The sequence below is a fragment of the Emydura macquarii genome, unplaced genomic scaffold (assembly GCF_026122565.2).
Source record: "Emydura macquarii macquarii isolate MOO-44397 ecotype Brisbane River unplaced genomic scaffold, CSIRO-AGI_Emac_v2 contig_3517, whole genome shotgun sequence".
Classification (NCBI taxonomy): domain Eukaryota; kingdom Metazoa; phylum Chordata; order Testudines; family Chelidae; genus Emydura; species Emydura macquarii.
In genome coordinates, this window is record NW_027133654.1 from 115,885 (window position 1) to 142,348 (window position 26,464).

At 58.4% G+C, this 26,464-nt stretch overlaps 59 non-coding genes across 59 annotated transcripts; all 59 read right to left on the minus strand.

Annotated features, from left to right (window-relative positions):
* Positions 1-2,103: 2,103 nt before the first annotated feature.
* TRNAL-CAG (transfer RNA leucine (anticodon CAG)) lies at positions 2,104-2,185 on the minus strand. The gene has a single exon. It is a non-coding gene; the product is annotated as a tRNA-Leu (tRNA).
* Positions 2,186-2,396: 211 nt separating this feature from the next.
* TRNAL-UAG (transfer RNA leucine (anticodon UAG)) lies at positions 2,397-2,478 on the minus strand. Its single transcript has one exon. It is a non-coding gene; the product is annotated as a tRNA-Leu (tRNA).
* Positions 2,479-2,874: 396 nt separating this feature from the next.
* TRNAL-AAG (transfer RNA leucine (anticodon AAG)) lies at positions 2,875-2,957 on the minus strand. The gene has a single exon. It is a non-coding gene; the product is annotated as a tRNA-Leu (tRNA).
* A 204-nt stretch (positions 2,958-3,161) lies between these two features.
* TRNAL-CAG (transfer RNA leucine (anticodon CAG)) lies at positions 3,162-3,243 on the minus strand. Its single transcript has one exon. It is a non-coding gene; the product is annotated as a tRNA-Leu (tRNA).
* A 211-nt stretch (positions 3,244-3,454) lies between these two features.
* On the minus strand, positions 3,455-3,536 carry TRNAL-UAG (transfer RNA leucine (anticodon UAG)). The gene has a single exon. It is a non-coding gene; the product is annotated as a tRNA-Leu (tRNA).
* Positions 3,537-3,929: 393 nt separating this feature from the next.
* Positions 3,930-4,012, minus strand: TRNAL-AAG (transfer RNA leucine (anticodon AAG)). Its single transcript has one exon. It is a non-coding gene; the product is annotated as a tRNA-Leu (tRNA).
* Positions 4,013-4,216: 204 nt separating this feature from the next.
* On the minus strand, positions 4,217-4,298 carry TRNAL-CAG (transfer RNA leucine (anticodon CAG)). Its single transcript has one exon. It is a non-coding gene; the product is annotated as a tRNA-Leu (tRNA).
* A 211-nt stretch (positions 4,299-4,509) lies between these two features.
* On the minus strand, positions 4,510-4,591 carry TRNAL-UAG (transfer RNA leucine (anticodon UAG)). Its single transcript has one exon. It is a non-coding gene; the product is annotated as a tRNA-Leu (tRNA).
* A 395-nt stretch (positions 4,592-4,986) lies between these two features.
* TRNAL-AAG (transfer RNA leucine (anticodon AAG)) lies at positions 4,987-5,069 on the minus strand. Its single transcript has one exon. It is a non-coding gene; the product is annotated as a tRNA-Leu (tRNA).
* A 204-nt stretch (positions 5,070-5,273) lies between these two features.
* TRNAL-CAG (transfer RNA leucine (anticodon CAG)) lies at positions 5,274-5,355 on the minus strand. The gene has a single exon. It is a non-coding gene; the product is annotated as a tRNA-Leu (tRNA).
* Positions 5,356-5,566: 211 nt separating this feature from the next.
* Positions 5,567-5,648, minus strand: TRNAL-UAG (transfer RNA leucine (anticodon UAG)). Its single transcript has one exon. It is a non-coding gene; the product is annotated as a tRNA-Leu (tRNA).
* Positions 5,649-6,043: 395 nt separating this feature from the next.
* On the minus strand, positions 6,044-6,126 carry TRNAL-AAG (transfer RNA leucine (anticodon AAG)). Its single transcript has one exon. It is a non-coding gene; the product is annotated as a tRNA-Leu (tRNA).
* Positions 6,127-6,330: 204 nt separating this feature from the next.
* TRNAL-CAG (transfer RNA leucine (anticodon CAG)) lies at positions 6,331-6,412 on the minus strand. Its single transcript has one exon. It is a non-coding gene; the product is annotated as a tRNA-Leu (tRNA).
* Positions 6,413-6,623: 211 nt separating this feature from the next.
* On the minus strand, positions 6,624-6,705 carry TRNAL-UAG (transfer RNA leucine (anticodon UAG)). Its single transcript has one exon. It is a non-coding gene; the product is annotated as a tRNA-Leu (tRNA).
* A 401-nt stretch (positions 6,706-7,106) lies between these two features.
* On the minus strand, positions 7,107-7,188 carry TRNAL-AAG (transfer RNA leucine (anticodon AAG)). The gene has a single exon. It is a non-coding gene; the product is annotated as a tRNA-Leu (tRNA).
* Positions 7,189-7,392: 204 nt separating this feature from the next.
* On the minus strand, positions 7,393-7,474 carry TRNAL-CAG (transfer RNA leucine (anticodon CAG)). The gene has a single exon. It is a non-coding gene; the product is annotated as a tRNA-Leu (tRNA).
* A 211-nt stretch (positions 7,475-7,685) lies between these two features.
* Positions 7,686-7,767, minus strand: TRNAL-UAG (transfer RNA leucine (anticodon UAG)). The gene has a single exon. It is a non-coding gene; the product is annotated as a tRNA-Leu (tRNA).
* Positions 7,768-8,166: 399 nt separating this feature from the next.
* TRNAL-AAG (transfer RNA leucine (anticodon AAG)) lies at positions 8,167-8,249 on the minus strand. The gene has a single exon. It is a non-coding gene; the product is annotated as a tRNA-Leu (tRNA).
* A 204-nt stretch (positions 8,250-8,453) lies between these two features.
* On the minus strand, positions 8,454-8,535 carry TRNAL-CAG (transfer RNA leucine (anticodon CAG)). Its single transcript has one exon. It is a non-coding gene; the product is annotated as a tRNA-Leu (tRNA).
* A 211-nt stretch (positions 8,536-8,746) lies between these two features.
* On the minus strand, positions 8,747-8,828 carry TRNAL-UAG (transfer RNA leucine (anticodon UAG)). Its single transcript has one exon. It is a non-coding gene; the product is annotated as a tRNA-Leu (tRNA).
* A 397-nt stretch (positions 8,829-9,225) lies between these two features.
* TRNAL-AAG (transfer RNA leucine (anticodon AAG)) lies at positions 9,226-9,308 on the minus strand. Its single transcript has one exon. It is a non-coding gene; the product is annotated as a tRNA-Leu (tRNA).
* Positions 9,309-9,512: 204 nt separating this feature from the next.
* On the minus strand, positions 9,513-9,594 carry TRNAL-CAG (transfer RNA leucine (anticodon CAG)). The gene has a single exon. It is a non-coding gene; the product is annotated as a tRNA-Leu (tRNA).
* A 211-nt stretch (positions 9,595-9,805) lies between these two features.
* On the minus strand, positions 9,806-9,887 carry TRNAL-UAG (transfer RNA leucine (anticodon UAG)). The gene has a single exon. It is a non-coding gene; the product is annotated as a tRNA-Leu (tRNA).
* Positions 9,888-10,285: 398 nt separating this feature from the next.
* On the minus strand, positions 10,286-10,368 carry TRNAL-AAG (transfer RNA leucine (anticodon AAG)). Its single transcript has one exon. It is a non-coding gene; the product is annotated as a tRNA-Leu (tRNA).
* Positions 10,369-10,572: 204 nt separating this feature from the next.
* On the minus strand, positions 10,573-10,654 carry TRNAL-CAG (transfer RNA leucine (anticodon CAG)). The gene has a single exon. It is a non-coding gene; the product is annotated as a tRNA-Leu (tRNA).
* A 211-nt stretch (positions 10,655-10,865) lies between these two features.
* Positions 10,866-10,947, minus strand: TRNAL-UAG (transfer RNA leucine (anticodon UAG)). The gene has a single exon. It is a non-coding gene; the product is annotated as a tRNA-Leu (tRNA).
* A 399-nt stretch (positions 10,948-11,346) lies between these two features.
* On the minus strand, positions 11,347-11,429 carry TRNAL-AAG (transfer RNA leucine (anticodon AAG)). Its single transcript has one exon. It is a non-coding gene; the product is annotated as a tRNA-Leu (tRNA).
* Positions 11,430-11,633: 204 nt separating this feature from the next.
* TRNAL-CAG (transfer RNA leucine (anticodon CAG)) lies at positions 11,634-11,715 on the minus strand. Its single transcript has one exon. It is a non-coding gene; the product is annotated as a tRNA-Leu (tRNA).
* A 211-nt stretch (positions 11,716-11,926) lies between these two features.
* Positions 11,927-12,008, minus strand: TRNAL-UAG (transfer RNA leucine (anticodon UAG)). Its single transcript has one exon. It is a non-coding gene; the product is annotated as a tRNA-Leu (tRNA).
* Positions 12,009-12,407: 399 nt separating this feature from the next.
* On the minus strand, positions 12,408-12,490 carry TRNAL-AAG (transfer RNA leucine (anticodon AAG)). The gene has a single exon. It is a non-coding gene; the product is annotated as a tRNA-Leu (tRNA).
* Positions 12,491-12,694: 204 nt separating this feature from the next.
* On the minus strand, positions 12,695-12,776 carry TRNAL-CAG (transfer RNA leucine (anticodon CAG)). The gene has a single exon. It is a non-coding gene; the product is annotated as a tRNA-Leu (tRNA).
* A 211-nt stretch (positions 12,777-12,987) lies between these two features.
* Positions 12,988-13,069, minus strand: TRNAL-UAG (transfer RNA leucine (anticodon UAG)). Its single transcript has one exon. It is a non-coding gene; the product is annotated as a tRNA-Leu (tRNA).
* A 398-nt stretch (positions 13,070-13,467) lies between these two features.
* Positions 13,468-13,550, minus strand: TRNAL-AAG (transfer RNA leucine (anticodon AAG)). The gene has a single exon. It is a non-coding gene; the product is annotated as a tRNA-Leu (tRNA).
* Positions 13,551-13,754: 204 nt separating this feature from the next.
* TRNAL-CAG (transfer RNA leucine (anticodon CAG)) lies at positions 13,755-13,836 on the minus strand. The gene has a single exon. It is a non-coding gene; the product is annotated as a tRNA-Leu (tRNA).
* A 211-nt stretch (positions 13,837-14,047) lies between these two features.
* TRNAL-UAG (transfer RNA leucine (anticodon UAG)) lies at positions 14,048-14,129 on the minus strand. The gene has a single exon. It is a non-coding gene; the product is annotated as a tRNA-Leu (tRNA).
* A 399-nt stretch (positions 14,130-14,528) lies between these two features.
* Positions 14,529-14,611, minus strand: TRNAL-AAG (transfer RNA leucine (anticodon AAG)). The gene has a single exon. It is a non-coding gene; the product is annotated as a tRNA-Leu (tRNA).
* Positions 14,612-14,815: 204 nt separating this feature from the next.
* On the minus strand, positions 14,816-14,897 carry TRNAL-CAG (transfer RNA leucine (anticodon CAG)). The gene has a single exon. It is a non-coding gene; the product is annotated as a tRNA-Leu (tRNA).
* A 211-nt stretch (positions 14,898-15,108) lies between these two features.
* TRNAL-UAG (transfer RNA leucine (anticodon UAG)) lies at positions 15,109-15,190 on the minus strand. The gene has a single exon. It is a non-coding gene; the product is annotated as a tRNA-Leu (tRNA).
* A 399-nt stretch (positions 15,191-15,589) lies between these two features.
* On the minus strand, positions 15,590-15,672 carry TRNAL-AAG (transfer RNA leucine (anticodon AAG)). Its single transcript has one exon. It is a non-coding gene; the product is annotated as a tRNA-Leu (tRNA).
* A 204-nt stretch (positions 15,673-15,876) lies between these two features.
* TRNAL-CAG (transfer RNA leucine (anticodon CAG)) lies at positions 15,877-15,958 on the minus strand. Its single transcript has one exon. It is a non-coding gene; the product is annotated as a tRNA-Leu (tRNA).
* Positions 15,959-16,169: 211 nt separating this feature from the next.
* On the minus strand, positions 16,170-16,251 carry TRNAL-UAG (transfer RNA leucine (anticodon UAG)). The gene has a single exon. It is a non-coding gene; the product is annotated as a tRNA-Leu (tRNA).
* A 398-nt stretch (positions 16,252-16,649) lies between these two features.
* Positions 16,650-16,732, minus strand: TRNAL-AAG (transfer RNA leucine (anticodon AAG)). The gene has a single exon. It is a non-coding gene; the product is annotated as a tRNA-Leu (tRNA).
* A 204-nt stretch (positions 16,733-16,936) lies between these two features.
* On the minus strand, positions 16,937-17,018 carry TRNAL-CAG (transfer RNA leucine (anticodon CAG)). Its single transcript has one exon. It is a non-coding gene; the product is annotated as a tRNA-Leu (tRNA).
* A 211-nt stretch (positions 17,019-17,229) lies between these two features.
* On the minus strand, positions 17,230-17,311 carry TRNAL-UAG (transfer RNA leucine (anticodon UAG)). The gene has a single exon. It is a non-coding gene; the product is annotated as a tRNA-Leu (tRNA).
* Positions 17,312-17,709: 398 nt separating this feature from the next.
* TRNAL-AAG (transfer RNA leucine (anticodon AAG)) lies at positions 17,710-17,792 on the minus strand. The gene has a single exon. It is a non-coding gene; the product is annotated as a tRNA-Leu (tRNA).
* Positions 17,793-17,996: 204 nt separating this feature from the next.
* TRNAL-CAG (transfer RNA leucine (anticodon CAG)) lies at positions 17,997-18,078 on the minus strand. The gene has a single exon. It is a non-coding gene; the product is annotated as a tRNA-Leu (tRNA).
* A 211-nt stretch (positions 18,079-18,289) lies between these two features.
* Positions 18,290-18,371, minus strand: TRNAL-UAG (transfer RNA leucine (anticodon UAG)). Its single transcript has one exon. It is a non-coding gene; the product is annotated as a tRNA-Leu (tRNA).
* Positions 18,372-18,770: 399 nt separating this feature from the next.
* On the minus strand, positions 18,771-18,853 carry TRNAL-AAG (transfer RNA leucine (anticodon AAG)). The gene has a single exon. It is a non-coding gene; the product is annotated as a tRNA-Leu (tRNA).
* A 204-nt stretch (positions 18,854-19,057) lies between these two features.
* On the minus strand, positions 19,058-19,139 carry TRNAL-CAG (transfer RNA leucine (anticodon CAG)). Its single transcript has one exon. It is a non-coding gene; the product is annotated as a tRNA-Leu (tRNA).
* Positions 19,140-19,350: 211 nt separating this feature from the next.
* TRNAL-UAG (transfer RNA leucine (anticodon UAG)) lies at positions 19,351-19,432 on the minus strand. The gene has a single exon. It is a non-coding gene; the product is annotated as a tRNA-Leu (tRNA).
* Positions 19,433-19,830: 398 nt separating this feature from the next.
* TRNAL-AAG (transfer RNA leucine (anticodon AAG)) lies at positions 19,831-19,913 on the minus strand. The gene has a single exon. It is a non-coding gene; the product is annotated as a tRNA-Leu (tRNA).
* A 204-nt stretch (positions 19,914-20,117) lies between these two features.
* TRNAL-CAG (transfer RNA leucine (anticodon CAG)) lies at positions 20,118-20,199 on the minus strand. The gene has a single exon. It is a non-coding gene; the product is annotated as a tRNA-Leu (tRNA).
* A 211-nt stretch (positions 20,200-20,410) lies between these two features.
* Positions 20,411-20,492, minus strand: TRNAL-UAG (transfer RNA leucine (anticodon UAG)). The gene has a single exon. It is a non-coding gene; the product is annotated as a tRNA-Leu (tRNA).
* Positions 20,493-20,895: 403 nt separating this feature from the next.
* Positions 20,896-20,978, minus strand: TRNAL-AAG (transfer RNA leucine (anticodon AAG)). The gene has a single exon. It is a non-coding gene; the product is annotated as a tRNA-Leu (tRNA).
* Positions 20,979-21,182: 204 nt separating this feature from the next.
* TRNAL-CAG (transfer RNA leucine (anticodon CAG)) lies at positions 21,183-21,264 on the minus strand. Its single transcript has one exon. It is a non-coding gene; the product is annotated as a tRNA-Leu (tRNA).
* Positions 21,265-21,475: 211 nt separating this feature from the next.
* Positions 21,476-21,557, minus strand: TRNAL-UAG (transfer RNA leucine (anticodon UAG)). Its single transcript has one exon. It is a non-coding gene; the product is annotated as a tRNA-Leu (tRNA).
* Positions 21,558-21,953: 396 nt separating this feature from the next.
* Positions 21,954-22,036, minus strand: TRNAL-AAG (transfer RNA leucine (anticodon AAG)). Its single transcript has one exon. It is a non-coding gene; the product is annotated as a tRNA-Leu (tRNA).
* Positions 22,037-22,240: 204 nt separating this feature from the next.
* Positions 22,241-22,322, minus strand: TRNAL-CAG (transfer RNA leucine (anticodon CAG)). Its single transcript has one exon. It is a non-coding gene; the product is annotated as a tRNA-Leu (tRNA).
* Positions 22,323-22,533: 211 nt separating this feature from the next.
* Positions 22,534-22,615, minus strand: TRNAL-UAG (transfer RNA leucine (anticodon UAG)). Its single transcript has one exon. It is a non-coding gene; the product is annotated as a tRNA-Leu (tRNA).
* Positions 22,616-26,464: the final 3,849 nt, after the last annotated feature.

Consider the following 26,464-nt stretch of genomic DNA (forward strand, 5'->3'; position numbering starts at 1 on the left):
AATGATCACCAAACCACCCCCCCAACAGTACAGCATTTTTTAAAAGACTAGACACTGCTTGCAGCATGCTACAAGAGAGAATTTGTGAGATCATATAACATATGTAAAAGTGCCATCTGGTAACTGCATTTTCACATGCATCCCAGAGTGCTGGTGAAATCGCAACCCCCAGTGATCTCACGCTGCGCTTATGATGTCCTCAAAACTTTCCAAACTGAGTTTGTGTTTGAAAACAGCTGTTTTTTCTCAGCGGCGGCCTCTAACCGTCTCCCATATTGGGAAGAGTTTAGGAAAACAGAGGTTCAGGGAGACAGACATAACAGGTACCTGGAGACCAGTTCATTCTAAAAACTTGTGTAAACATAGGCACCCTGTACTTCAGGGGCCTTGGAACTTAATTGGGAGTTTTACAGTTGGGAAGATCCCAGGAGACTACAACTCCCATGATGCCTTGGGGAAAAAGGAGAGAGACTCTTCCCCTTCCAGGGAGCTCAGGAAAAAAGGATGTGGGGACTCCATTTTGACTTTTGGGGTGGCATGTGGCCGAGGCTGGACACTGCTGGTGAGAGCTTGCTGGAGTTTTTGATTGAGCGGGAGCTTCAGAGGTTGGTGGCATTGCGCAAGCCAGGGCAGGGACTGAGCCTAGAGCTGACTGAGGTGGGCCTGCAGTGAAGGTGGTGTGAGTACCCCCCCCCCCTTTTTTGTTTGGGGCAGGGCTTGTAAAAGAAGGGGCACAGCAGAGAGACAGTCTCTTTGAGCAGGGACAACTCCAAATCTTCAGCTTGATACCTTGGCTGAACTGATACACTGAATCAACAGCGTGCTATCTCCTGCTTCAGAACTTCAAATGAGCCCACGCAAGCAAGGAGTCAGGGTTCTGAACTCTAGGGGAGTGTACACTCCGGAGGTGGGGTAAATAGTGGCAGTGTAAATGCCAGTTAAGCAAGTTTCATTTCTTACTCATACTATTTTTATTAATTGATTTATTCAACTGCCCCTGTGGATTTAAAATAGTAGTGATGTTTAATTTCAGTCTGTTATGCCATATTTCCTTAATTGTCAAGTAAAGGTGTGTTAACTCTAATATAAGTATATTGGTTGTTTAGTTTGCATAATTGCAATTTTTGAGTTAGACCCATGCCACAGATTATTAGAATTATTATTCTAGGTTTAGTCCTGGAAACTCCCAAGGCCCGCTATTGAGCATGTACAGAATACAGCCAGGTGGAGGCACTGCCAATTTTAAATTCCTTTAAGAGTAAAGGGACTGAAGCAGAGGGGTGGATAGAGGATTCCCACCAATCCTACATGATCACTGGGATACTCTGGATCTCCTTTGTTGTAAGCAACCTTAGGCACTCTTGCACACCGGTGAGCATTGCCTGCTCCCAAGTAACCCAGAAAAAGAAGCGGGGTTACAAAAACAATTAAGTATGTTGCTTAAAGAGAGGATAAAATTGAACATCATTCTTTGTTATGGTCTGACGTATAAGTTTTAACTCAGACAAAACAGAAGCTATTCGATGAGCTAACCTTTTGTGCTGAGCGGTTTTATCCATAGCCTCATCCCAGGAGGCAGAAGTAGGGCTGTGTAACATCGCAGGGGTCAGTTCACAACAATTCAATTCCTAGGACCAAACAGCAGAGGAGCAGTGGTGGGGGAACACAGTCCCTCCAAGGGAGGGGAAGTGGTGGCAGGTATGAGAGAGGTCTCAGAGAAAAGATGCGGGGAGCAGCGACTGCCTTGCAAAGATCTGCAGCTGACACAAGAAAGGTCTCATCAGGCTTTTTGTTTTATGTCAGTCGCTCCTCTGTCAAATACTTTTCTCACATATATTATTTTGTTCAGCTTTGTAGATATGATAAATCATATCAGGCTCGACATTTCTTAGCATTTACTAACCATGTCACTCACTTGAAAGCAGCTTTCTGTGGACAAGACACAGCGCACAATGGAGTCCCGCTCTGACTTCGACTGGCCGAGGACCCGGAGGAGGAAGTGGCAACTCCTCTTCCGAAGAGATAGAAGGCACGCTACAGACAAGAGCAGAAGACATCCGTCACGAACCCCCACCCCCTTTCCCAACAGGGAGGCCAGCGGCCTGTCAGAAGTGGGATTCGAACCCACGCCTCCGAGGAGACTGCGACCTGAACGCAGCGCCTTAGACCGCTCGGCCATCCTGACCCGAAGCAGCTGTCTGCCTCCTCTCTCTTCAGCGCTGCTCTCTCTGCCCGGGACACGGCGCGCTACGGAGTCCCGCCCTGGCTTCGACTGGCCGAGGTCCCGGAGGAGGAAGTGGCAACTCCTCCTCTGAAGAGATAAAAGGCAAGGCACAAACGACAGCAGAAGAAAAGCGGCAGGAACCCACGAAAAAGGAAAAACACCCACCGCAGGCTGTCAGGAGTGGGATTCGAGCCCACGCCTCCGAAGAGACTGCGGCCTAAACGCAGCGCCTTAGACCGCTCGGCAATCCTGACCCACCCAAAAAGCCTCCTTTTGGAGGGGAGTCGAAGAAAAAGCGCACCCCGGCGCCAAGCACAGGGGAGGAGAGCGCCGCCGCTCTTTTCCACCAGAAGCAAGCCGCTCCAGGGATCTCGCCCAAGGGAGCTGTTCCATCTGTCAGGGGGAGGATTGGAACCCACCTATCCGCAGGAGACCGGCACCTCAACGCACTGCCTTAGACCGCTCAGCCAAGCTGAGGGCCGGGCCGCCGACGTCGCTCAGCTAGCTCTGGGCGCGGAGGGCAACGCTCACTCGCACTAAAGTCGAGGTCCCCCTCCTGCCCGGCGGAGCAGCCCCAAAAGCAGCGGCCTCCCTTCCCTCGCCACAACGGGCAGGGAAGACTAGACTAGACTAGGCAAGCCAGAGGCCAATGTCAGGGGAGGGATTTGAACCCCCGCCTCCAGGGGAGACTGCGACCTTAACGCAGCGCCTTAGACCGCTCGGCCACCCTGACCCGAAGCAAGCCTCGGCTGCCTCTTACTTGAACGTTCTTTTCCGCGGCCGGGAACACAGTCCCGCTCTGGCTTCGACGGGACTGGCTCCATCAGGAGGAAGTGGCAACTCCTCCTCCGAAGAGATCGAAGGCACGCTACAGACAAGAGCAGAAGACATCCGTCACGAACCCCCACCCCCTTTCCCAAAAGGGAGGCCAGCGGCCTGTCAGAAGTGGGATTCGAACCCACGCCTCCGAGGAGACTGCGACCTGAACGCAGCGCCTTAGACCGCTCGGCCATCCTGACCCGAAGCAGCTGTCTGCCTCCTCTCTCTTCAGCGCTGCTCTCTCTGCCCGGGACACGGCGCGCTACGGAGTCCCGCCCTGGCTTCGACTGGCCGAGGTCCCGGAGGAGGAAGTGGCAACTCCTCCTCTGAAGAGATAAAAGGCAAGGCACAAACGACAGCAGAAGAAAAGCGGCAGGAACCCACGAAAAAGGAAAAACACCCACCGCAGGCTGTCAGGAGTGGGATTCGAACCCACGCCTCCGAAGAGACTGCGGCCTAAACGCAGCGCCTTAGACCGCTCGGCAATCCTGACCCACCCAAAAGCCTCCTTTTGGAGGGGAGTCGAAGAAAAGCGCACCCCGGCGCCAAGCACAGGGGAGGAGAGCGCCGCCGCTCTTTTCCACCAGAAGCAAGCCGCTCCAGGGATCTCGCCCAAGGGGCTGTTCCATCTGTCAGGGGGAGGATTGGAACCCACCTATCCGCAGGAGACCGGCACCTCAACGCACTGCCTTAGACCGCTCAGCCAAGCTGAGGGCCGGGCCGCCGACGTCGCTCAGCTAGCTCTGGGCGCGGAGGGCAACGCTCACTCGCACTAAAGTCGAGGTCCCCCTCCTGCCCGGCGGAGCAGCCCCAAAAGCAGCAGCCTCCCTTCCCTCGCCACAACGGGCAGGGAAGACTAGACTAGACTAGGCAAGCCAGAGGCCAATGTCAGGGGAGGGATTTGAACCCCCGCCTCCAGGGGAGACTGCGACCTTAACGCAGCGCCTTAGACCGCTCGGCCACCCTGACCCGAAGCAAGCCTCGGCTGCCTCTTACTTGAACGCTCTTTTCCGCGGCCGGGAACACAGTCCCGCTCTGGCTTCGACGGGACTGGCTCCATCAGGAGGAAGTGGCAACTCCTCCTCCGAAGAGATCGAAGGCACGCTACAGACAAGAGCAGAAGACATCCGTCACGAACCCCCACCCCCTTTCCCAAAAGGGAGGCCAGCGGCCTGTCAGAAGTGGGATTCGAACCCACGCCTCCGAGGAGACTGCGACCTGAACGCAGCGCCTTAGACCGCTCGGCCATCCTGACCCGAAGCAGCTGTCTGCCTCCTCTCTCTTCAGCGCTGCTCTCTCTGCCCGGGACACGGCGCGCTACGGAGTCCCGCCCTGGCTTCGACTGGCCGAGGTCCCGGAGGAGGAAGTGGCAACTCCTCCTCTGAAGAGATAAAAGGCAAGGCACAAACGACAGCAGAAGAAAAGCGGCAGGAACCCACGAAAAAGGAAAAACACCCACCGCAGGCTGTCAGGAGTGGGATTCGAACCCACGCCTCCGAAGAGACTGCGGCCTAAACGCAGCGCCTTAGACCGCTCGGCAATCCTGACCCACCCAAAAAGCCTCCTTTTGGAGGGGAGTCGAAGAAAAGCGCACCCCGGCGCCAAGCACAGGGGAGGAGAGCGCCGCCGCTCTTTTCCACCAGAAGCAAGCCGCTCCAGGGATCTCGCCCAAGGGAGCTGTTCCATCTGTCAGGGGGAGGATTGGAACCCACCTATCCGCAGGAGACCGGCACCTCAACGCACTGCCTTAGACCGCTCAGCCAAGCTGAGGGCCGGGCCGCCGACGTCGCTCAGCTAGCTCTGGGCGCGGAGGGCAACGCTCACTCGCACTAAAGTCGAGGTCCCCCTCCTGCCCGGCGGAGCAGCCCCAAAAGCAGCGGCCTCCCTTCCCTCGCCACAACGGGCAGGGAAGACTAGACTAGACTAGGCAAGCCAGAGGCCAATGTCAGGGGAGGGATTTGAACCCCCGCCTCCAGGGGAGACTGCGACCTTAACGCAGCGCCTTAGACCGCTCGGCCACCCTGACCCGAAGCAAGCCTCGGCTGCCTCTTACTTGAACGCTCTTTTCCGCGGCCGGGAACACAGTCCCGCTCTGGCTTCGACGGGACTGGCTCCATCAGGAGGAAGTGGCAACTCCTCCTCCGAAGAGATCGAAGGCACGCTACAGACAAGAGCAGAAGACATCCGTCACGAACCCCCACCCCCTTTCCCAAAAGGGAGGCCAGCGGCCTGTCAGAAGTGGGATTCGAACCCACGCCTCCGAGGAGACTGCGACCTGAACGCAGCGCCTTAGACCGCTCGGCCATCCTGACCCGAAGCAGCTGTCTGCCTCCTCTCTCTTCAGCGCTGCTCTCTCTGCCCGGGACACGGCGCGCTACGGAGTCCCGCCCTGGCTTCGACTGGCCGAGGTCCCGGAGGAGGAAGTGGCAACTCCTCCTCTGAAGAGATAAAAGGCAAGGCACAAACGACAGCAGAAGAAAAGCGGCAGGAACCCACGAAAAAGGAAAAACACCCACCGCAGGCTGTCAGGAGTGGGATTCGAACCCACGCCTCCGAAGAGACTGCGGCCTAAACGCAGCGCCTTAGACCGCTCGGCAATCCTGACCCACCCAAAAAGCCTCCTTTTGGAGGGGAGTCGAAAAAAAGCGCACCCCGGCGCCAAGCACAGGGGAGGAGAGCGCCGCCGCTCTTTTCCACCAGAAGCAAGCCGCTCCAGGGATCTCGCCCAAGGGAGCTGTTCCATCTGTCAGGGGGAGGATTGGAACCCACCTATCCGCAGGAGACCGGCACCTCAACGCACTGCCTTAGACCGCTCAGCCAAGCTGAGGGCCGGGCCGCCGACGTCGCTCAGCTAGCTCTGGGCGCGGAGGGCAACGCTCACTCGCACTAAAGTCGAGGTCCCCCTCCTGCCCGGCGGAGCAGCCCCAAAAGCAGCGGCCTCCCTTCCCTCGCCACAACGGGCAGGGAAGACTAGACTAGACTAGGCAAGCCAGAGGCCAATGTCAGGGGAGGGATTTGAACCCCCGCCTCCAGGGGAGACTGCGACCTTAACGCAGCGCCTTAGACCGCTCGGCCACCCTGACCCGAAGCAAGCCTCGGCTGCCTCTTACTTGAACGCTCTTTTCCGCGGCCGGGAACACAGTCCCGCTCTGGCTTCGACGGGACTGGCTCCATCAGGAGGAAGTGGCAACTCCTCCTCCGAAGAGATCGAAGGCACGCTACAGACAAGAGCAGAAGACATCCGTCACGAACCCCCACCCCCTTTCCCAAAAGGGAGGCCAGCGGCCTGTCAGAAGTGGGATTCGAACCCACGCCTCCGAGGAGACTGCGACCTGAACGCAGCGCCTTAGACCGCTCGGCCATCCTGACCCGAAGCAGCTGTCTGCCTCCTCTCTCTTCAGCGCTGCTCTCTCTGCCCGGGACACGGCGCGCTACGGAGTCCCGCCCTGGCTTCGACTGGCCGAGGTCCCGGAGGAGGAAGTGGCAACTCCTCCTCTGAAGAGATAAAAGGCAAGGCACAAACGACAGCAGAAGAAAAGCGGCAGGAACCCACGAAAAAGGAAAAACACCCACCGCAGGCTGTCAGGAGTGGGATTCGAACCCACGCCTCCGAAGAGACTGCGGCCTAAACGCAGCGCCTTAGACCGCTCGGCAATCCTGACCCACCCAAAAAGCCTCCTTTTGGAGGGGAGTCGAAGAAAAAGCGCACCCCGGCGCCAAGCACAGGGGAGGAGAGCGCCGCCGCTCTTTTCCACCAGAAGCAAGCCGCTCCAGGGATCTCGCCCAAGGGAGCTGTTCCATCTGTCAGGGGGAGGATTGGAACCCACCTATCCGCAGGAGACCGGCACCTCAACGCACTGCCTTAGACCGCTCAGCCAAGCTGAGGGCCGGGCCGCCGACGTCGCTCAGCTAGCTCTGGGCGCGGAGGGCAACGCTCACTCGCACTAAAGTCGAGGTCCCCCTCCTGCCCGGCGGAGCAGCCCCAAAAGCAGCGGCCTCCCTTCCCTCGCCACAACGGGCAGGGAAGACTAGACTAGACTAGACTAGGCAAGCCAGAGGCCAATGTCAGGGGAGGGATTTGAACCCCCGCCTCCAGGGAGACTGCGACCTTAACGCAGCGCCTTAGACCGCTCGGCCACCCTGACCCGAAGCAAGCCTCGGCTGCCTCTTACTTGAACGCTCTTTTCCGCGGCCGGGAACACAGTCCCGCTCTGGCTTCGACGGGACTGGCTCCATCAGGAGGAAGTGGCAACTCCTCCTCCGAAGAGATCGAAGGCACGCTACAGACAAGAGCAGAAGACATCCGTCACGAACCCCCACCCCCTTTCCCAAAAGGGAGGCCAGCGGCCTGTCAGAAGTGGGATTCGAACCCACGCCTCCGAGGAGACTGCGACCTGAACGCAGCGCCTTAGACCGCTCGGCCATCCTGACCCGAAGCAGCTGTCTGCCTCCTCTCTCTTCAGCGCTGCTCTCTCTGCCCGGGACACGGCGCGCTACGGAGTCCCGCCCTGGCTTCGACTGGCCGAGGTCCCGGAGGAGGAAGTGGCAACTCCTCCTCTGAAGAGATAAAAGGCAAGGCACAAACGACAGCAGAAGAAAAGCGGCAGGAACCCACGAAAAAGGAAAAACACCCACCGCAGGCTGTCAGGAGTGGGATTCGAACCCACGCCTCCGAAGAGACTGCGGCCTAAACGCAGCGCCTTAGACCGCTCGGCAATCCTGACCCACCCAAAAGCCTCCTTTTGGAGGGGAGTCGAAGAAAAGCGCACCCCGGCGCCAAGCACAGGGGAGGAGAGCGCCGCCGCTCTTTTCCACCAGAAGCAAGCCGCTCCAGGGATCTCGCCCAAGGGAGCTGTTCCATCTGTCAGGGGGAGGATTGGAACCCACCTATCCGCAGGAGACCGGCACCTCAACGCACTGCCTTAGACCGCTCAGCCAAGCTGAGGGCCGGGCCGCCGACGTCGCTCAGCTAGCTCTGGGCGCGGAGGGCAACGCTCACTCGCACTAAAGTCGAGGTCCCCCTCCTGCCCGGCGGAGCAGCCCCAAAAGCAGCGGCCTCCCTTCCCTCGCCACAACGGGCAGGGAAGACTAGACTAGACTAGACTAGGCAAGCCAGAGGCCAATGTCAGGGGAGGGATTTGAACCCCCGCCTCCAGGGGAGACTGCGACCTTAACGCAGCGCCTTAGACCGCTCGGCCACCCTGACCCGAAGCAAGCCTCGGCTGCCTCTTACTTGAACGCTCTTTTCCGCGGCCGGGAACACAGTCCCGCTCTGGCTTCGACGGGACTGGCTCCATCAGGAGGAAGTGGCAACTCCTCCTCCGAAGAGATCGAAGGCACGCTACAGACAAGAGCAGAAGACATCCGTCACGAACCCCCACCCCCTTTCCCAAAAGGGAGGCCAGCGGCCTGTCAGAAGTGGGATTCGAACCCACGCCTCCGAGGAGACTGCGACCTGAACGCAGCGCCTTAGACCGCTCGGCCATCCTGACCCGAAGCAGCTGTCTGCCTCCTCTCTCTTCAGCGCTGCTCTCTCTGCCCGGGACACGGCGCGCTACGGAGTCCCGCCCTGGCTTCGACTGGCCGAGGTCCCGGAGGAGGAAGTGGCAACTCCTCCTCTGAAGAGATAAAAGGCAAGGCACAAACGACAGCAGAAGAAAAGCGGCAGGAACCCACGAAAAAGGAAAAACACCCACCGCAGGCTGTCAGGAGTGGGATTCGAACCCACGCCTCCGAAGAGACTGCGGCCTAAACGCAGCGCCTTAGACCGCTCGGCAATCCTGACCCACCCAAAAAGCCTCCTTTTGGAGGGGAGTCGAAGAAAAAGCGCACCCCGGCGCCAAGCACAGGGGAGGAGAGCGCCGCCGCTCTTTTCCACCAGAAGCAAGCCGCTCCAGGGATCTCGCCCAAGGGAGCTGTTCCATCTGTCAGGGGGAGGATTGGAACCCACCTATCCGCAGGAGACCGGCACCTCAACGCACTGCCTTAGACCGCTCAGCCAAGCTGAGGGCCGGGCCGCCGACGTCGCTCAGCTAGCTCTGGGCGCGGAGGGCAACGCTCACTCGCACTAAAGTCGAGGTCCCCCTCCTGCCCGGCGGAGCAGCCCCAAAAGCAGCAGGCCTCCCTTCCCTCGCCACAACGGGCAGGGAAGACTAGACTAGACTAGGCAAGCCAGAGGCCAATGTCAGGGGAGGGATTTGAACCCCCGCCTCCAGGGGAGACTGCGACCTTAACGCAGCGCCTTAGACCGCTCGGCCACCCTGACCCGAAGCAAGCCTCGGCTGCCTCTTACTTGAACGCTCTTTTCCGCGGCCGGGAACACAGTCCCGCTCTGGCTTCGACGGGACTGGCTCCATCAGGAGGAAGTGGCAACTCCTCCTCCGAAGAGATCGAAGGCACGCTACAGACAAGAGCAGAAGACATCCGTCACGAACCCCCACCCCCTTTCCCAAAAGGGAGGCCAGCGGCCTGTCAGAAGTGGGATTCGAACCCACGCCTCCGAGGAGACTGCGACCTGAACGCAGCGCCTTAGACCGCTCGGCCATCCTGACCCGAAGCAGCTGTCTGCCTCCTCTCTCTTCAGCGCTGCTCTCTCTGCCCGGGACACGGCGCGCTACGGAGTCCCGCCCTGGCTTCGACTGGCCGAGGTCCCGGAGGAGGAAGTGGCAACTCCTCCTCTGAAGAGATAAAAGGCAAGGCACAAACGACAGCAGAAGAAAAGCGGCAGGAACCCACGAAAAAGGAAAAACACCCACCGCAGGCTGTCAGGAGTGGGATTCGAACCCACGCCTCCGAAGAGACTGCGGCCTAAACGCAGCGCCTTAGACCGCTCGGCAATCCTGACCCACCCAAAAAGCCTCCTTTTGGAGGGGAGTCGAAGAAAAGCGCACCCCGGCGCCAAGCACAGGGGAGGAGAGCGCCGCCGCTCTTTTCCACCAGAAGCAAGCCGCTCCAGGGATCTCGCCCAAGGGAGCTGTTCCATCTGTCAGGGGGAGGATTGGAACCCACCTATCCGCAGGAGACCGGCACCTCAACGCACTGCCTTAGACCGCTCAGCCAAGCTGAGGGCCGGGCCGCCGACGTCGCTCAGCTAGCTCTGGGCGCGGAGGGCAACGCTCACTCGCACTAAAGTCGAGGTCCCCCTCCTGCCCGGCGGAGCAGCCCCAAAAGCAGCAGCAGCCTCCCTTCCCTCGCCACAACGGGCAGGGAAGACTAGACTAGACTAGGCAAGCCAGAGGCCAATGTCAGGGGAGGGATTTGAACCCCCGCCTCCAGGGGAGACTGCGACCTTAACGCAGCGCCTTAGACCGCTCGGCCACCCTGACCCGAAGCAAGCCTCGGCTGCCTCTTACTTGAACGCTCTTTTCCGCGGCCGGGAACACAGTCCCGCTCTGGCTTCGACGGGACTGGCTCCATCAGGAGGAAGTGGCAACTCCTCCTCCGAAGAGATCGAAGGCACGCTACAGACAAGAGCAGAAGACATCCGTCACGAACCCCCACCCCCTTTCCCAAAAGGGAGGCCAGCGGCCTGTCAGAAGTGGGATTCGAACCCACGCCTCCGAGGAGACTGCGACCTGAACGCAGCGCCTTAGACCGCTCGGCCATCCTGACCCGAAGCAGCTGTCTGCCTCCTCTCTCTTCAGCGCTGCTCTCTCTGCCCGGGACACGGCGCGCTACGGAGTCCCGCCCTGGCTTCGACTGGCCGAGGTCCCGGAGGAGGAAGTGGCAACTCCTCCTCTGAAGAGATAAAAGGCAAGGCACAAACGACAGCAGAAGAAAAGCGGCAGGAACCCACGAAAAAGGAAAAACACCCACCGCAGGCTGTCAGGAGTGGGATTCGAACCCACGCCTCCGAAGAGACTGCGGCCTAAACGCAGCGCCTTAGACCGCTCGGCAATCCTGACCCACCCAAAAAGCCTCCTTTTGGAGGGGAGTCGAAGAAAAAGCGCACCCCGGCGCCAAGCACAGGGGAGGAGAGCGCCGCCGCTCTTTTCCACCAGAAGCAAGCCGCTCCAGGGATCTCGCCCAAGGGAGCTGTTCCATCTGTCAGGGGGAGGATTGGAACCCACCTATCCGCAGGAGACCGGCACCTCAACGCACTGCCTTAGACCGCTCAGCCAAGCTGAGGGCCGGGCCGCCGACGTCGCTCAGCTAGCTCTGGGCGCGGAGGGCAACGCTCACTCGCACTAAAGTCGAGGTCCCCCTCCTGCCCGGCGGAGCAGCCCCAAAAGCAGCAGCAGCCTCCCTTCCCTCGCCACAACGGGCAGGGAAGACTAGACTAGACTAGGCAAGCCAGAGGCCAATGTCAGGGGAGGGATTTGAACCCCCGCCTCCAGGGGAGACTGCGACCTTAACGCAGCGCCTTAGACCGCTCGGCCACCCTGACCCGAAGCAAGCCTCGGCTGCCTCTTACTTGAACGCTCTTTTCCGCGGCCGGGAACACAGTCCCGCTCTGGCTTCGACGGGACTGGCTCCATCAGGAGGAAGTGGCAACTCCTCCTCCGAAGAGATCGAAGGCACGCTACAGACAAGAGCAGAAGACATCCGTCACGAACCCCCACCCCCTTTCCCAAAAGGGAGGCCAGCGGCCTGTCAGAAGTGGGATTCGAACCCACGCCTCCGAGGAGACTGCGACCTGAACGCAGCGCCTTAGACCGCTCGGCCATCCTGACCCGAAGCAGCTGTCTGCCTCCTCTCTCTTCAGCGCTGCTCTCTCTGCCCGGGACACGGCGCGCTACGGAGTCCCGCCCTGGCTTCGACTGGCCGAGGTCCCGGAGGAGGAAGTGGCAACTCCTCCTCTGAAGAGATAAAAGGCAAGGCACAAACGACAGCAGAAGAAAAGCGGCAGGAACCCACGAAAAAGGAAAAACACCCACCGCAGGCTGTCAGGAGTGGGATTCGAACCCACGCCTCCGAAGAGACTGCGGCCTAAACGCAGCGCCTTAGACCGCTCGGCAATCCTGACCCACCCAAAAAGCCTCCTTTTGGAGGGGAGTCGAAGAAAAAGCGCACCCCGGCGCCAAGCACAGGGGAGGAGAGCGCCGCCGCTCTTTTCCACCAGAAGCAAGCCGCTCCAGGGATCTCGCCCAAGGGAGCTGTTCCATCTGTCAGGGGGAGGATTGGAACCCACCTATCCGCAGGAGACCGGCACCTCAACGCACTGCCTTAGACCGCTCAGCCAAGCTGAGGGCCGGGCCGCCGACGTCGCTCAGCTAGCTCTGGGCGCGGAGGGCAACGCTCACTCGCACTAAAGTCGAGGTCCCCCTCCTGCCCGGCGGAGCAGCCCCAAAAGCAGCAGCAGCCTCCCTTCCCTCGCCACAACGGGCAGGGAAGACTAGACTAGACTAGGCAAGCCAGAGGCCAATGTCAGGGGAGGGATTTGAACCCCCGCCTCCAGGGGAGACTGCGACCTTAACGCAGCGCCTTAGACCGCTCGGCCACCCTGACCCGAAGCAAGCCTCGGCTGCCTCTTACTTGAACGCTCTTTTCCGCGGCCGGGAACACAGTCCCGCTCTGGCTTCGACGGGACTGGCTCCATCAGGAGGAAGTGGCAACTCCTCCTCCGAAGAGATCGAAGGCACGCTACAGACAAGAGCAGAAGACATCCGTCACGAACCCCCACCCCCTTTCCCAAAAGGGAGGCCAGCGGCCTGTCAGAAGTGGGATTCGAACCCACGCCTCCGAGGAGACTGCGACCTGAACGCAGCGCCTTAGACCGCTCGGCCATCCTGACCCGAAGCAGCTGTCTGCCTCCTCTCTCTTCAGCGCTGCTCTCTCTGCCCGGGACACGGCGCGCTACGGAGTCCCGCCCTGGCTTCGACTGGCCGAGGTCCCGGAGGAGGAAGTGGCAACTCCTCCTCTGAAGAGATAAAAGGCAAGGCACAAACGACAGCAGAAGAAAAGCGGCAGGAACCCACGAAAAAGGAAAAACACCCACCGCAGGCTGTCAGGAGTGGGATTCGAACCCACGCCTCCGAAGAGACTGCGGCCTAAACGCAGCGCCTTAGACCGCTCGGCAATCCTGACCCACCCAAAAAGCCTCCTTTTGGAGGGGAGTCGAAGAAAAGCGCACCCCGGCGCCAAGCACAGGGGAGGAGAGCGCCGCCGCTCTTTTCCACCAGAAGCAAGCCGCTCCAGGGATCTCGCCCAAGGGAGCTGTTCCATCTGTCAGGGGGAGGATTGGAACCCACCTATCCGCAGGAGACCGGCACCTCAACGCACTGCCTTAGACCGCTCAGCCAAGCTGAGGGCCGGGCCGCCGACGTCGCTCAGCTAGCTCTGGGCGCGGAGGGCAACGCTCACTCGCACTAAAGTCGAGGTCCCCCTCCTGCCCGGCGGAGCAGCCCCAAAAGCAGCAGCAGCCTCCCTTCCCTCGCCACAACGGGCAGGGAAGACTAGACTAGACTAGGCAAGCCAGAGGCCAATGTCAGGGGAGGGATTTGAACCCCCGCCTCCAGGGGAGACTGCGACCTTAACGCAGCGCCTTAGACCGCTCGGCCACCCTGACCTGAAGCAAGCCTCGGCTGCCTCTTACTTGAACGCTCTTTTCCGCGGCCGGGAACACAGTCCCGCTCTGGCTTCGACGGGACTGGCTCCATCAGGAGGAAGTGGCAACTCCTCCTCCGAAGAGATCGAAGGCACGCTACAGACAAGAGCAGAAGACATCCGTCACGAACCCCCACCCCCTTTCCCAAAAGGGAGGCCAGCGGCCTGTCAGAAGTGGGATTCGAACCCACGCCTCCGAGGAGACTGCGACCTGAACGCAGCGCCTTAGACCGCTCGGCCATCCTGACCCGAAGCAGCTGTCTGCCTCCTCTCTCTTCAGCGCTGCTCTCTCTGCCCGGGACACGGCGCGCTACGGAGTCCCGCCCTGGCTTCGACTGGCCGAGGTCCCGGAGGAGGAAGTGGCAACTCCTCCTCTGAAGAGATAAAAGGCAAGGCACAAACGACAGCAGAAGAAAAGCGGCAGGAACCCACGAAAAAGGAAAAACACCCACCGCAGGCTGTCAGGAGTGGGATTCGAACCCACGCCTCCGAAGAGACTGCGGCCTAAACGCAGCGCCTTAGACCGCTCGGCAATCCTGACCCACCCAAAAAGCCTCCTTTTGGAGGGGAGTCGAAGAAAAAGCGCACCCCGGCGCCAAGCACAGGGGAGGAGAGCGCCGCCGCTCTTTTCCACCAGAAGCAAGCCGCTCCAGGGATCTCGCCCAAGGGAGCTGTTCCATCTGTCAGGGGGAGGATTGGAACCCACCTATCCGCAGGAGACCGGCACCTCAACGCACTGCCTTAGACCGCTCAGCCAAGCTGAGGGCCGGGCCGCCGACGTCGCTCAGCTAGCTCTGGGCGCGGAGGGCAACGCTCACTCGCACTAAAGTCGAGGTCCCCCTCCTGCCCGGCGGAGCAGCCCCAAAAGCAGCAGCAGCCTCCCTTCCCTCGCCACAACGGGCAGGGAAGACTAGACTAGACTAGGCAAGCCAGAGGCCAATGTCAGGGGAGGGATTTGAACCCCCGCCTCCAGGGGAGACTGCGACCTTAACGCAGCGCCTTAGACCGCTCGGCCACCCTGACCCGAAGCAAGCCTCGGCTGCCTCTTACTTGAACGCTCTTTTCCGCGGCCGGGAACACAGTCCCGCTCTGGCTTCGACGGGACTGGCTCCATCAGGAGGAAGTGGCAACTCCTCCTCCGAAGAGATCGAAGGCACGCTACAGACAAGAGCAGAAGACATCCGTCACGAACCCCCACCCCCTTTCCCAAAAGGGAGGCCAGCGGCCTGTCAGAAGTGGGATTCGAACCCACGCCTCCGAGGAGACTGCGACCTGAACGCAGCGCCTTAGACCGCTCGGCCATCCTGACCCGAAGCAGCTGTCTGCCTCCTCTCTCTTCAGCGCTGCTCTCTCTGCCCGGGACACGGCGCGCTACGGAGTCCCGCCCTGGCTTCGACTGGCCGAGGTCCCGGAGGAGGAAGTGGCAACTCCTCCTCTGAAGAGATAAAAGGCAAGGCACAAACGACAGCAGAAGAAAAGCGGCAGGAACCCACGAAAAAGGAAAAACACCCACCGCAGGCTGTCAGGAGTGGGATTCGAACCCACGCCTCCGAAGAGACTGCGGCCTAAACGCAGCGCCTTAGACCGCTCGGCAATCCTGACCCACCCAAAAAGCCTCCTTTTGGAGGGGAGTCGAAGAAAAAGCGCACCCCGGCGCCAAGCACAGGGGAGGAGAGCGCCGCCGCTCTTTTCCACCAGAAGCAAGCCGCTCCAGGGATCTCGCCCAAGGGAGCTGTTCCATCTGTCAGGGGGAGGATTGGAACCCACCTATCCGCAGGAGACCGGCACCTCAACGCACTGCCTTAGACCGCTCAGCCAAGCTGAGGGCCGGGCCGCCGACGTCGCTCAGCTAGCTCTGGGCGCGGAGGGCAACGCTCACTCGCACTAAAGTCGAGGTCCCCCTCCTGCCCGGCGGAGCAGCCCCAAAAGCAGCAGCAGCCTCCCTTCCCTCGCCACAACGGGCAGGGAAGACTAGACTAGACTAGGCAAGCCAGAGGCCAATGTCAGGGGAGGGATTTGAACCCCCGCCTCCAGGGGAGACTGCGACCTTAACGCAGCGCCTTAGACCGCTCGGCCACCCTGACCTGAAGCAAGCCTCGGCTGCCTCTTACTTGAACGCTCTTTTCCGCGGCCGGGAACACAGTCCCGCTCTGGCTTCGACGGGACTGGCTCCATCAGGAGGAAGTGGCAACTCCTCCTCCGAAGAGATCGAAGGCACGCTACAGACAAGAGCAGAAGACATCCGTCACGAACCCCCACCCCCTTTCCCAAAAGGGAGGCCAGCGGCCTGTCAGAAGTGGGATTCGAACCCACGCCTCCGAGGAGACTGCGACCTGAACGCAGCGCCTTAGACCGCTCGGCCATCCTGACCCGAAGCAGCTGTCTGCCTCCTCTCTCTTCAGCGCTGCTCTCTCTGCCCGGGACACGGCGCGCTACGGAGTCCCGCCCTGGCTTCGACTGGCCGAGGTCCCGGAGGAGGAAGTGGCAACTCCTCCTCTGAAGAGATAAAAGGCAAGGCACAAACGACAGCAGAAGAAAAGCGGCAGGAACCCACGAAAAAGGAAAAACACCCACCGCAGGCTGTCAGGAGTGGGATTCGAACCCACGCCTCCGAAGAGACTGCGGCCTAAACGCAGCGCCTTAGACCGCTCGGCAATCCTGACCCACCCAAAAAGCCTCCTTTTGGAGGGGAGTCGAAGAAAAGCGCACCCCGGCGCCAAGCACAGGGGAGGAGAGCGCCGCCGCTCTTTTCCACCAGAAGCAAGCCGCTCCAGGGATCTCGCCCAAGGGAGCTGTTCCATCTGTCAGGGGGAGGATTGGAACCCACCTATCCGCAGGAGACCGGCACCTCAACGCACTGCCTTAGACCGCTCAGCCAAGCTGAGGGCCGGGCCGCCGACGTCGCTCAGCTAGCTCTGGGCGCGGAGGGCAACGCTCACTCGCACTAAAGTCGAGGTCCCCCTCCTGCCCGGCGGAGCAGCCCCAAAAGCAGCAGCAGCCTCCCTTCCCTCGCCACAACGGGCAGGGAAGACTAGACTAGACTAGGCAAGCCAGAGGCCAATGTCAGGGGAGGGATTTGAACCCCCGCCTCCAGGGGAGACTGCGACCTTAACGCAGCGCCTTAGACCGCTCGGCCACCCTGACCTGAAGCAAGCCTCGGCTGCCTCTTACTTGAACGCTCTTTTCCGCGGCCGGGAACACAGTCCCGCTCTGGCTTCGACGGGACTGGCTCCATCAGGAGGAAGTGGCAACTCCTCCTCCGAAGAGATCGAAGGCACGCTACAGACAAGAGCAGAAGACATCCGTCACGAACCCCCACCCCCTTTCCCAAAAGGGAGGCCAGCGGCCTGTCAGAAGTGGGATTCGAACCCACGCCTCCGAGGAGACTGCGACCTGAACGCAGCGCCTTAGACCGCTCGGCCATCCTGACCCGAAGCAGCTGTCTGCCTCCTCTCTCTTCAGCGCTGCTCTCTCTGCCCGGGACACGGCGCGCTACGGAGTCCCGCCCTGGCTTCGACTGGCCGAGGTCCCGGAGGAGGAAGTGGCAACTCCTCCTCTGAAGAGATAAAAGGCAAGGCACAAACGACAGCAGAAGAAAAGCGGCAGGAACCCACGAAAAAGGAAAAACACCCACCGCAGGCTGTCAGGAGTGGGATTCGAACCCACGCCTCCGAAGAGACTGCGGCCTAAACGCAGCGCCTTAGACCGCTCGGCAATCCTGACCCACCCAAAAAGCCTCCTTTTGGAGGGGAGTCGAAGAAAAGCGCACCCCGGCGCCAAGCACAGGGGAGGAGAGCGCCGCCGCTCTTTTCCACCAGAAGCAAGCCGCTCCAGGGATCTCGCCCAAGGGAGCTGTTCCATCTGTCAGGGGGAGGATTGGAACCCACCTATCCGCAGGAGACCGGCACCTCAACGCACTGCCTTAGACCGCTCAGCCAAGCTGAGGGCCGGGCCGCCGACGTCGCTCAGCTAGCTCTGGGCGCGGAGGGCAACGCTCACTCGCACTAAAGTCGAGGTCCCCCTCCTGCCCGGCGGAGCAGCCCCAAAAGCAGCAGCAGCCTCCCTTCCCTCGCCACAACGGGCAGGGAAGACTAGACTAGACTAGGCAAGCCAGAGGCCAATGTCAGGGGAGGGATTTGAACCCCCGCCTCCAGGGGAGACTGCGACCTTAACGCAGCGCCTTAGACCGCTCGGCCACCCTGACCCGAAGCAAGCCTCGGCTGCCTCTTACTTGAACGCTCTTTTCCGCGGCCGGGAACACAGTCCCGCTCTGGCTTCGACGGGACTGGCTCCATCAGGAGGAAGTGGCAACTCCTCCTCCGAAGAGATCGAAGGCACGCTACAGACAAGAGCAGAAGACATCCGTCACGAACCCCCACCCCCTTTCCCAAAAGGGAGGCCAGCGGCCTGTCAGAAGTGGGATTCGAACCCACGCCTCCGAGGAGACTGCGACCTGAACGCAGCGCCTTAGACCGCTCGGCCATCCTGACCCGAAGCAGCTGTCTGCCTCCTCTCTCTTCAGCGCTGCTCTCTCTGCCCGGGACACGGCGCGCTACGGAGTCCCGCCCTGGCTTCGACTGGCCGAGGTCCCGGAGGAGGAAGTGGCAACTCCTCCTCTGAAGAGATAAAAGGCAAGGCACAAACGACAGCAGAAGAAAAGCGGCAGGAACCCACGAAAAAGGAAAAACACCCACCGCAGGCTGTCAGGAGTGGGATTCGAACCCACGCCTCCGAAGAGACTGCGGCCTAAACGCAGCGCCTTAGACCGCTCGGCAATCCTGACCCACCCAAAAAGCCTCCTTTTGGAGGGGAGTCGAAGAAAAAGCGCACCCCGGCGCCAAGCACAGGGGAGGAGAGCGCCGCCGCTCTTTTCCACCAGAAGCAAGCCGCTCCAGGGATCTCGCCCAAGGGAGCTGTTCCATCTGTCAGGGGGAGGATTGGAACCCACCTATCCGCAGGAGACCGGCACCTCAACGCACTGCCTTAGACCGCTCAGCCAAGCTGAGGGCCGGGCCGCCGACGTCGCTCAGCTAGCTCTGGGCGCGGAGGGCAACGCTCACTCGCACTAAAGTCGAGGTCCCCCTCCTGCCCGGCGGAGCAGCCCCAAAAGCAGCAGCAGCCTCCCTTCCCTCGCCACAACGGGCAGGGAAGACTAGACTAGACTAGGCAAGCCAGAGGCCAATGTCAGGGGAGGGATTTGAACCCCCGCCTCCAGGGGAGACTGCGACCTTAACGCAGCGCCTTAGACCGCTCGGCCACCCTGACCCGAAGCAAGCCTCGGCTGCCTCTTACTTGAACGCTCTTTTCCGCGGCCGGGAACACAGTCCCGCTCTGGCTTCGACGGGACTGGCTCCATCAGGAGGAAGTGGCAACTCCTCCTCCGAAGAGATCGAAGGCACGCTACAGACAAGAGCAGAAGACATCCGTCACGAACCCCCACCCCCTTTCCCAAAAGGGAGGCCAGCGGCCTGTCAGAAGTGGGATTCGAACCCACGCCTCCGAGGAGACTGCGACCTGAACGCAGCGCCTTAGACCGCTCGGCCATCCTGACCCGAAGCAGCTGTCTGCCTCCTCTCTCTTCAGCGCTGCTCTCTCTGCCCGGGACACGGCGCGCTACGGAGTCCCGCCCTGGCTTCGACTGGCCGAGGTCCCGGAGGAGGAAGTGGCAACTCCTCCTCTGAAGAGATAAAAGGCAAGGCACAAACGACAGCAGAAGAAAAGCGGCAGGAACCCACGAAAAAGGAAAAACACCCACCGCAGGCTGTCAGGAGTGGGATTCGAACCCACGCCTCCGAAGAGACTGCGGCCTAAACGCAGCGCCTTAGACCGCTCGGCAATCCTGACCCACCCAAAAAGCCTCCTTTTGGAGGGGAGTCGAAGAAAAGCGCACCCCGGCGCCAAGCACAGGGGAGGAGAGCGCCGCCGCTCTTTTCCACCAGAAGCAAGCCGCTCCAGGGATCTCGCCCAAGGGAGCTGTTCCATCTGTCAGGGGGAGGATTGGAACCCACCTATCCGCAGGAGACCGGCACCTCAACGCACTGCCTTAGACCGCTCAGCCAAGCTGAGGGCCGGGCCGCCGACGTCGCTCAGCTAGCTCTGGGCGCGGAGGGCAACGCTCACTCGCACTAAAGTCGAGGTCCCCCTCCTGCCCGGCGGAGCAGCCCCAAAAGCAGCAGCAGCCTCCCTTCCCTCGCCACAACGGGCAGGGAAGACTAGACTAGACTAGGCAAGCCAGAGGCCAATGTCAGGGGAGGGATTTGAACCCCCGCCTCCAGGGGAGACTGCGACCTTAACGCAGCGCCTTAGACCGCTCGGCCACCCTGACCCGAAGCAAGCCTCGGCTGCCTCTTACTTGAACGCTCTTTTCCGCGGCCGGGAACACAGTCCCGCTCTGGCTTCGACGGGACTGGCTCCATCAGGAGGAAGTGGCAACTCCTCCTCCGAAGAGATCGAAGGCACGCTACAGACAAGAGCAGAAGACATCCGTCACGAACCCCCACCCCCTTTCCCAAAAGGGAGGCCAGCGGCCTGTCAGAAGTGGGATTCGAACCCACGCCTCCGAGGAGACTGCGACCTGAACGCAGCGCCTTAGACCGCTCGGCCATCCTGACCCGAAGCAGCTGTCTGCCTCCTCTCTCTTCAGCGCTGCTCTCTCTGCCCGGGACACGGCGCGCTACGGAGTCCCGCCCTGGCTTCGACTGGCCGAGGTCCCGGAGGAGGAAGTGGCAACTCCTCCTCTGAAGAGATAAAAGGCAAGGCACAAACGACAGCAGAAGAAAAGCGGCAGGAACCCACGAAAAAGGAAAAACACCCACCGCAGGCTGTCAGGAGTGGGATTCGAACCCACGCCTCCGAAGAGACTGCGGCCTAAACGCAGCGCCTTAGACCGCTCGGCAATCCTGACCCACCCAAAAAGCCTCCTTTTGGAGGGGAGTCGAAGAAAAGCGCACCCCGGCGCCAAGCACAGGGGAGGAGAGCGCCGCCGCTCTTTTCCACCAGAAGCAAGCCGCTCCAGGGATCTCGCCCAAGGGAGCTGTTCCATCTGTCAGGGGGAGGATTGGAACCCACCTATCCGCAGGAGACCGGCACCTCAACGCACTGCCTTAGACCGCTCAGCCAAGCTGAGGGCCGGGCCGCCGACGTCGCTCAGCTAGCTCTGGGCGCGGAGGGCAACGCTCACTCGCACTAAAGTCGAGGTCCCCCTCCTGCCCGGCGGAGCAGCCCCAAAAGCAGCAGCAGCCTCCCTTCCCTCGCCACAACGGGCAGGGAAGACTAGACTAGACTAGACTAGGCAAGCCAGAGGCCAATGTCAGGGGAGGGATTTGAACCCCCGCCTCCAGGGGAGACTGCGACCTTAACGCAGCGCCTTAGACCGCTCGGCCACCCTGACCTGAAGCAAGCCTCGGCTGCCTCTTACTTGAACGCTCTTTTCCGCGGCCGGGAACACAGTCCCGCTCTGGCTTCGACGGGACTGGCTCCATCAGGAGGAAGTGGCAACTCCTCCTCCGAAGAGATCGAAGGCACGCTACAGACAAGAGCAGAAGACATCCGTCACGAACCCCCACCCCCTTTCCCAAAAGGGAGGCCAGCGGCCTGTCAGAAGTGGGATTCGAACCCACGCCTCCGAGGAGACTGCGACCTGAACGCAGCGCCTTAGACCGCTCGGCCATCCTGACCCGAAGCAGCTGTCTGCCTCCTCTCTCTTCAGCGCTGCTCTCTCTGCCCGGGACACGGCGCGCTACGGAGTCCCGCCCTGGCTTCGACTGGCCGAGGTCCCGGAGGAGGAAGTGGCAACTCCTCCTCTGAAGAGATAAAAGGCAAGGCACAAACGACAGCAGAAGAAAAGCGGCAGGAACCCACGAAAAAGGAAAAACACCCACCGCAGGCTGTCAGGAGTGGGATTCGAACCCACGCCTCCGAAGAGACTGCGGCCTAAACGCAGCGCCTTAGACCGCTCGGCAATCCTGACCCACCCAAAAAGCCTCCTTTTGGAGGGGAGTCGAAGAAAAAGCGCACCCCGGCGCCAAGCACAGGGGAGGAGAGCGCCGCCGCTCTTTTCCACCAGAAGCAAGCCGCTCCAGGGATCTCGCCCAAGGGAGCTGTTCCATCTGTCAGGGGGAGGATTGGAACCCACCTATCCGCAGGAGACCGGCACCTCAACGCACTGCCTTAGACCGCTCAGCCAAGCTGAGGGCCGGGCCGCCGACGTCGCTCAGCTAGCTCTGGGCGCGGAGGGCAACGCTCACTCGCACTAAAGTCGAGGTCCCCCTCCTGCCCGGCGGAGCAGCCCCAAAAGCAGCGGCCTCCCTTCCCTCGCCACAACGGGCAGGGAAGACTAGACTAGACTAGGCAAGCCAGAGGCCAATGTCAGGGGAGGGATTTGAACCCCCGCCTCCAGGGGAGACTGCGACCTTAACGCAGCGCCTTAGACCGCTCGGCCACCCTGACCCGAAGCAAGCCTCGGCTGCCTCTTACTTGAACGCTCTTTTCCGCGGCCGGGAACACAGTCCCGCTCTGGCTTCGACGGGACTGGCTCCATCAGGAGGAAGTGGCAACTCCTCCTCCGAAGAGATCGAAGGCACGCTACAGACAAGAGCAGAAGACATCCGTCACGAACCCCCACCCCCTTTCCCAAAAGGGAGGCCAGCGGCCTGTCAGAAGTGGGATTCGAACCCACGCCTCCGAGGAGACTGCGACCTGAACGCAGCGCCTTAGACCGCTCGGCCATCCTGACCCGAAGCAGCTGTCTGCCTCCTCTCTCTTCAGCGCTGCTCTCTCTGCCCGGGACACGGCGCGCTACGGAGTCCCGCCCTGGCTTCGACTGGCCGAGGTCCCGGAGGAGGAAGTGGCAACTCCTCCTCTGAAGAGATAAAAGGCAAGGCACAAACGACAGCAGAAGAAAAGCGGCAGGAACCCACGAAAAAGGAAAAACACCCACCGCAGGCTGTCAGGAGTGGGATTCGAACCCACGCCTCCGAAGAGACTGCGGCCTAAACGCAGCGCCTTAGACTGCTCGGCAATCCTGACCCACCCAAAAGCCTCCTTTTGGAGGGGAGTCGAAGAAAAAGCGCACCCCGGCGCCAAGCACAGGGGAGGAGAGCGCCGCCGCTCTTTTCCACCAGAAGCAAGCCGCTCCAGGGATCTCGCCCAAGGGAGCTGTTCCATCTGTCAGGGGGAGGATTGGAACCCACCTATCCGCAGGAGACCGGCACCTCAACGCACTGCCTTAGACCGCTCAGCCAAGCTGAGGGCAGGGCCGCCGCTGTCGCTCAGCTAGCTCTGGGTGTGGAGGGCAACGCTCACTCGTACTAAACCAACCAGAGACTGTCAGGATGGGGATTCAAACCCACGCTTTGGAGAAGACTGCGTTCTAAATACAGCACTTTAAACCAATGTCACAGAGGCGTAACCGGCAATGTGTTTTTTGGATAGATAAAAGCTAAGGCACATACAACAGCAGACGACATCCAGTAGGAGCCCCCGCCCTTTCCAAAAGGACCCCAGCAGTAGGGTGGGATTCAAACCCACATCTCCAAGGCAACTGTCGTGTAAATGTCGTACCTAACGCCACTGTAGCATAGTTATTTTTACAGGTAGTTGGAGATAAAACACACCACAGCCTAAGGCACACTTTTGCTTCAATAAAGCTCACCGCTGTCCAGAGGTTTTCGGAGTGTCATGGCTCTTCTCAGCTATTTTGTTCCAAGTGATTTCATCTCTTCTTCTTTAGATGGTCAGCTCTCCCTACATTCAGCTCTTTTTCTCCTCAGGTGATCTCAGGTCTCTATGAAGCTTAGCCTTCTGACTGAGGGCTTTATATACAGTTTGGTCACCCAAGCTCAGCCAATCTGCTTGAAGGCCATCTAATATGCTAATTAGGTTGTGTCTGCCATGTTAATTAGGGTCTGCTGTAAAAACACTTGAAGCCTATCAATTACTTAATATGTTAATTAGCCTAACCTTTTATGCTAAAAAGTCTCACCTTCTGTGCTAATGAGGGCTTGCCAGAGAGTTATGTGCCATGGAAGGCGGGGGTTACATTAGGAGTGAGAACAGCAAAATGGATAAGGGAGGCGCTTTGAGTGAGGGAGAGGGAATCCCCCTTCAAACTGCCCTTTCTCAGCTGTCACTTGTTGGATCTTTCTTAGTACTAATCCTTATCCAAGAATCCTATTCCTAAAACTAATCATTATTCCTAATGTTATAAAATGTCCTGATACTGATACCACTCTTTTCAATTACCCAAATATTCAATCCATCAATCTCAGTATTTTTTTAAACCCCATTTGAGGTTTTTCTGCAAGCCTTTATTTCAACATTCTTTTTGGCCATTTAGACAACTAAAGCAAAAATCTCTGGCTACACCCTCCTTAAGGTGCTAAAAGTGTAACACACAGGAATGCTGGTGAGAGATGGATCTTTGTTTTTCGGGTCCATCACATAGTTAATCCCTGTCACATGGCAGGGATCAGTAGTCACTGACCACAGTGGCTAATGTTACCCTTTTTATAATCAGGTATTAAGTGAGGGTGATTATTGCCTTTTTCAGGGTTGAGAGGTGTTACCTTTCTCTAGAAAGCAGAGTGGCTCCTTTTGGTTCCATTCCACTGAAGACTGGGAAAAAGAAGGCTGGATCAGGAGACCAACCTAATTCTCCCCTCTTCTCATATAGGAAGGAGTCCCCTGTTCTCCAAGTGTCAAGACTAGCAGAAACAGTTTCCAGTTGCAGGCAAAGATTCATACGTAGGACCATTTTGAATGTGCGTTAAGAAACTCCCTGGTCTACGGTTCTGTAGGTTTTCACCCATTAGACCCATATCTTGAAGCAGAAAATAAAGAAAAGGACAGATGTAGAGAAAGCAGCTTCTCCTTCAAAGTCATTTTCCATTTTTTATCTTTTCAGTTCATGGAAAGTACCCAGGCCGACCACAGCAGAGTCTTTTAAAGAGCATCTCACTAGAGTACCCCCCAAAATGATTACCTGTAAACCCCACAACTTGGAACAATCTGTAATAAATCAACCAGTTCAATTCTCAAAACAATGAATTTCAGCATTCTCCATGTTCTCCCTTGACATTATCCTGGCTAAGGATGGTCAGGTTTAAGGCAGACTGTACTTCATTAGTCAATAACGTCATAGCCATTTTGCAGTTTTTTTCCACCAGTAGGCCCGATTGAACAGATCCATTGTCATGATAGCTGGGGATTGTGCCTTACAGAGGAGAAAACTCTAAACCTGCAGTAACTAGCATCACCAGTAATAAGTGAGCTGTAGTGGTCATATAAAATGCTACTTCACACAGCTGTGGTTCAAATTCATCTGTGGTTTCAGCATGCAAGACATTTAAGCCGAATTTTCATTTGGAAAGCTTTTTCCTGCCGACTTCTGGGTTTTCTGTATTTTGCCTAATTTACTAGCAAAACTGAAACAGCAACTTGTTTAAATCCTTAATGACTAGTTCAAGACAGGGCCTGAGGGCCCACAGTGTCAAGAGAAACTGTGGTTGTTCATAACCTCTCAGGTGTTGCCTGATCCTTCTGATGGTTAGTAATACTTGTATTGGTTGCCAGTTGATTGGATTAACGAGCCGAGGGTAAGAGGGTTCTTGTCCCAGAATCAGGCTACACAGAACTAAAACCAATGAGTTCAGTATCTTGTAAGGAACGTTGAGGTGTATGGTAAGGATACTCACACTGAGGGCAAAGCCAAGCCTTAGAGATTTTTATGAAAACCAGTAATAAAGCCAGGAAGGCTCCAAGCCACATAAACAGATAGGAATAATTAGGAATAATACAGTATTGGGGAGATCTTTCTTTGCATAGGCTCTTAGATTCTTTGCATAGGCTCTTAGATTCGCATACCTACACCCTTCCTTGAGGATCTGGTGGTAAGAGACAAAGGACCAGCTCTATCTCTGGCATGCCAAATAAGTCCAATGGCCTAGGTTCCTTGATGCACAAGATTGATGGTAGAGAACAATAGAGCTGAAGGGTCAAATGATGGAGAGGTAGCCCTCCACATGGTGGTTTGCCCTATTATAGGGCCTAAGCACTATCATGAATATGTAAGCTAATGCTCAACCCAAATCTAACTTCCTCACCCTCATGACATTGGGGTGCACTTATCCTATAGGTTAACATATTAATATCATTGAACTCATTATGAGATCCGTCACCTCTTGCTCAAGCAGCTTTGCTGTTATTTTCCTGTGATTGCCATTTACCATTAGGTTTCAACTCCGGCCATTGAGCCAGCTATTCCTACTTCCCCAAAATCTAAAGGTAACTGTCAGACCATTTATCTATGCCAACGGCCACAGGTCTACTAAACTTGACTATATTTATGCTAATTTGCTTAAGCTAATGTCTTACAGGATTCAGACTTGTAGGTTCCTTGCATTACAGCTGAATATAATGAAGACAGGCCAGCACTATGGGCTACAAGAGTCAGGCCCCACATAGTAACATTTAAGACTATTTAAGCGCTGCACAATCTTGCCATGCCCTATAGTGCCAACATCACATGTGCTTGAAGTACTTATTTATAGCAGTTTATTAAGCTTGTCACAAACTAATTTAAATTAATTCTACTTGGTAATTTCCCAGCTAATAACCATTCTTTATTACTTGAATAACTGACATTTGTGGTGACAGCCAGATTTGGTAGCTTACCCTTTTCGTTAACATTAATCTTAGTGAGCTGCATTATAAGTAATTGGCACACTTACTTTCTGATGGAAACAATCATACCCCTTGCTGAAAGCATGACATATCTGGAAACTAAGAAAAGTGCCTGCCAAATGGCACTTTCACAGCAAGCAGTTAACTTCTCAATATTAAAATTGAATTCAGTTGTTTGATGTAGCAGACTTATAG